This window comes from Triturus cristatus, chromosome 10, assembly GCF_964204655.1.
Source record: "Triturus cristatus chromosome 10, aTriCri1.1, whole genome shotgun sequence".
Classification (NCBI taxonomy): domain Eukaryota; kingdom Metazoa; phylum Chordata; class Amphibia; order Caudata; family Salamandridae; genus Triturus; species Triturus cristatus.
The window spans coordinates 1127896747-1127901746 of NC_140593.1; positions in this window are offsets into that span (position 1 = coordinate 1127896747).

A 5000-nucleotide genomic window follows, 5' to 3' on the forward strand; every position below is an offset into this window, starting at 1 on the left:
CCCGTAGTTACAGGGCAGGTACGGTTCGTACAAAGGCAAGTACGGGCCGTACTTTTCACGCGCTGGCACAATACCTTGCAGATTTCACGGGGAAGGTTCGTGGCGGCCTCGCGGTCCAGTCCAGGGGTGTCCCACGTCGGGCTGGTGTCCCCAGTGTCCAGGGGACGGCGGAGCTTCGTGGGGCGCTCGGGCAGGATGCAGGTTGCCACGAAGGGGGTCAGAAGCAGGAGGGCAGCCTCGGGGTGAGATCACAGCGCCGCGCGCTGTTAGCTTCGGCCGGAGACGCGAACCAGGGCACTTTAGTCCTTTGCAGAAGCCTCTACAACCCGGCAGGGGTCACAGGGACTCGGCGCTCAGGCGCGGAGATCTCCACCTTACTTTGCGAGCTACGGCTCGAGGGGGCAACTGTTCACGGTGCTCGGGCTGTCAGGCCTTTACGTTGTTTGCAGCCACGCCAGCAGCAGAAGTCGCGTTGCTCAGCGAGATCAGGGGATGCACAGGTTCTCCGGGGTCAGCTTGCTGAATCACTTCAAGGCACTTCTCCTCTTCTTTCAGGATGGTAGCGCCCACTGTTCCTGGGGCGCAGGTCAGGGGGCAAGTTCACACGCAAGCCCTTGGAGATTGTTTTAAAGGCACCAGTTGAATCAAAGTCCTTTTCTTCAGGCTTTCCCTCTCCTTCCAGCAGACAGGCACCCACTGCAGGCCAGTCTCTCAGGCAGAGAGACAGTATTCCTCCTTCAGCTTCTCCAGGTCCTTCTCCTTCAGGCAGAGTTTCTTCTTGGCGCAAACAGGATCTGATTTCTTAGGAGCCAGGCTCCTACTTTTATACACCAATTCTTTTGTTCTTTAGCGCCAGGGGGCCTGGGCCTGGCTCAGTCCAGTTTTTGGAGCACTTTGTTGTGGTGACTCTGCGCTTTCTTTTCAGCAGCAGGGCAGAGACATCAGCCGCTCCACAGGGGGCGGCGCCGGCTTTGTGCTGGCAGAGCACAGGTCTATTCAAGAGTCAAGGTGTACTCCTCCCACCCATCCTGGTGTAATCTCTCTACCCACCACCTGGCAGCCAGCCTGTCTCCTGGAATTCCCCAGCCCTGCTCCTTACTGTTGCTAGGCAGAACACACACACACACAGCGCAGAGGCGGACTGAATGGCCAGATCAGTAAATACTAACTTTCTAAAAGTAGTATTTACAAACACAGGATATTAAAATAAACTTTACTAAAAGAAGTATTTTATTATTCTGAGTCCAGGCATACTAAACATGACTTTCTACCATGCTCTATGAGTCCACTGGGGTCACAGCGTGTAGTGACTCCAGCAGCCCATTCTGGCCTATGGAGAGCAGGTAGCCTTCAATAGTGAAAAACGAAAATGGCTGTAATTCACTATTAAGACATGCCACACACATCAGGGCATGTCCTACCTTATGCCTACAATGCACCCTGCCCTTGGGCCTACCAGAGGGGTGACTAATATGTAGTTAAGGGAAGGTTTAGGGACTGGCAAGTGGGTGCACTTGCGCAGTCAGCGCGACGGTACCAGACCGCACGCAGGTTCTGCAGTGGCAGATCCTAGACACATTTTACTAGGCCGCTTCTGTGGGTGGCACAACCAGTGCTGCAAGCCCACTAGCGGCATTTGTATTTACAAGCCCTGGCACTCCTGGTGCACTCTACTAGGGGCTGACAGTAAACCAAATGAACCAATCATGGACACCAATCAATGTATACATTTTACCATAGGGAGAGCATATGCACCTTAGCACTGGTCAGCAGTGGTAAGGTGCCCAGAGTCATAAATCAGCCAACACCAGGTCAGAAAAAATACAGGAGGAAGGCAAAAAGTTTAGGGATGACCCTTCAAAAAGGGCCAGGTCCAACACAACCCCCTTCCAGCCAAAACGCAGGGTAGACCAATCACCACCGTGATGGTCTTCCCTGCTTGGGGCGATAGAACAAGGACCTGGCCCGCAACTGCAGGGGCAGACTCCAGTTCTACGCCAATCTGAACCTATTGGACTCCCTCTGTCCATACTCTCAGGGCCCACCAAGCCAATCCATGGGGAACCCTTCTCCTCACCTGTGGACACCACCTGTGCAGCACCTAACCTTAACTGGCCCACAGGTGTGTCCCACCAGAGAGACAGCAAAATGCTACAGTGGCCACTGACAGTAGTCAGGGATGAGACCCAGGCTGTATGCCTCTCAGGGCTCTCAATCCTCTGTGGTGCCAGGGAGCAGGGGCCAGTAGCCCCAGGTGCTTGGCACCCTTTTTCCATTCTCCCCCTTGTCAGGTCAGGTATGACATCCTGGCACTGACCCACCAGCCCCAGGACTGTACCCAGCGGCTGGACCAAAGACTGGGGTGGCCTCTCCCGCACCCGGTCCTCCTCCTTGGGGCTCTGTACCCTCCCACCTGGAGTGGCACCCCCTTCCAGAATTGCCACGGCACCTGTGGCAGGTGTCCTGCGCAATTCGCCCACCAGTTCAGGGGTTCTATCCTGCAACTGGGTGCCCAGGTCAGGGGGGACACCCTGAACCTGGCCCTTCAACCTAGGGTCTAAACCCTTCAGTTGAGCCGGGGTCAGAGGCGAGGACTCCCTCCCTCTGCACCCCCTTCCAGAGTACTGCCCACTCCCAACTGGCGTGGTACCCCTAGAAGCAACATGGGTCAGGACACTGATTACAGTGGTCCCACCCTCCAGGTCAGACAACACCTGAACCTGGCTTCCCAACCCTGGGTCCAACCCATGCGGTTGAACGCTCGCCTGGCGCACCAGGACTTCCCGGGGAGCACGCATGCCCCCCCTGAGGGTGACACATAACTCATGTGTCGTGTGACAGTCTGCCTGGCGCTGATCTCCAGACCCCTGTCCATCTGACAGTGCCTGAAGATCCCCCAGGACAGAAGTGGTGTCACCATGGTCACTCACGGGGGACGCAGCCCTTCTGGCTGGCCCCTGACCCACTGGTTCTTCCACTGGGGACTCTTTCCCCCTCTCACCCCTCAATCTGGACCTCTGCACCCTCCCAACTGGAGCGGTACTGCCAGACACCAGAACTGATGGAGGCCTGCTTACAGACACTCCCAGCTCACCAGACACTAGGGGATCCCCCTCAACGGGTGGCCCATCAGGACAGCCTAGGCTCCCCGCCTGGTGTTCCCTTAAAGAACCATCCAGGCTCTGAGACTGGGTTTCGGGCACCTGGGGGCACGCAGCCCCACACTCACTCCTTCTCCACTGAGACAGGACGTGAGCCCCTACACCCCTCCCACTACCATGGGACCTAGCTGGGCTACTCTGCACCACTTCCACCACTCTGGGTTGGAAGATACCTGAGCCACTCCCCACAGGGTCATTCCCCAATGCCTCTCCAGACCCTCTGGAATCCACCAAAAGGTCTACCTCCAATGTGAGCTCTCTGCGGTCAGAGAACTCGGTCTCCAACAGGTGTTGACATAGCTCTGGAAAACAGGGACTTAAAATATGCTCTCCCACAATTGGATCACACAGCCCCCTAGCAGGGTTAACCAAACTAGCCTTCACCTTACCATCCAGTGCCTCACACACGTACTCCACACCACTCTCCTGAGACTGGCAAGACAGTATCTGACTGTCTCTGTCACACAACCCACACTCTTCTGGGCGGTCTTCACACTCACCTACCAGGACTTCAATGTTGGGGGAACCCCTCTCCCTGCGCCTCTCATCTAGAGCCAGTAGAGTGTCCCTCCCGCCACTAGGACTATGAACCCCTGCGCCAGTTACCCTATTCCCTTCAGGGATACTGCGCACTACTGGAGCTACCTCATGCCCTTGAACCTCCTGGTGTGTGTTAACCCCCTCCTTCAAGCCAGGCGCCACATCTCTGGGTGTGTGTACTACTCTTTCAGCACTAGAGAATTCAATATTGCTGCCACCATCTGAGCTGGATTCCTCCTCCCACTCAGAAAAGCTCAATCTCTGAGCTACGCACCTTTCTTGCTGCTGGGATGAGACACTCATGGCCTCAAGCCTCTCGAGCTCCATATCATATTTCTTCATTAAAAAGTCATGCTCCATTTGCATTTTCTTTTCTTCAAGAGCCAGCTTCTTCTCTTCCAGAGCCAGCTTTTTGCTTTCCAGCTCCAATTGACCATCTATTTTCAGTTTTGCCAAAGTGACTTGTTGCTCTCTTGCGGCCTGTCTGTCTGCCAGCTCCTCTGGTGACAGACACCTGCCCGCACTGTGGATGCTCTCCGCTGGTTCCACTAGGTCAATCTCCTCAGGTACAACATCCTCAGCTGCACCCCTTGATTCCATCCAGGCTTTCAGCGCCTTGTAGATCTGTGGTTTGAGCTTGCACCCCACATGTGGAACCTTGAACTTCTTGCAGAAGTACTTGAGTTGCCTTCTTGTGTAGTCGTCCAGTTTTGACGCATCCCATTCCCATTCCATCTCAGAGGCTTCAGATGCTGTGCTGGTTGAGCCCGGCATGGCTTCAAACGCAAGGGATCTTCTTTTTCCTTGGCAAGCGAAAATTAAAACTTGAAAAAGTTCTGTGGTTTAAGCTACTGGACTGTCCACTGTGCAATGGTTAGTAATCACTGCGCAGACACCAAGAACGCAAATCCGTAAATCCGCACCGCTGCCACCAATGTTAGAATCCGGGGTCTCTGGTTGGCGCAGGTATGCACTTGCGACAAGCAGGGACCCTTTTCATCTAAGTCAGGGCAAAGGATCACCTCTTTAAAAATAACCCCTGCTCACCCTCTAGGTAACGTGGCGCGAGCAGTCAGGCTAAATTTCCAGAGGGCATATAGGTTAAGCGTTCAAGTTGTCCCACACAATAATCACCACCCCACCACACAAAGACACAAGGCTGTATTTATGTCCAAAATATAATTCTTTATATAAAAGGTTTTCTTTCAGGCAAGTTGCATAAATACAGTTCTCTTGGTAAAATAATCCAGTTACTCTCAAAATGCTTTACGGGCAGTCCACAGTTGTAAAAATGGCACA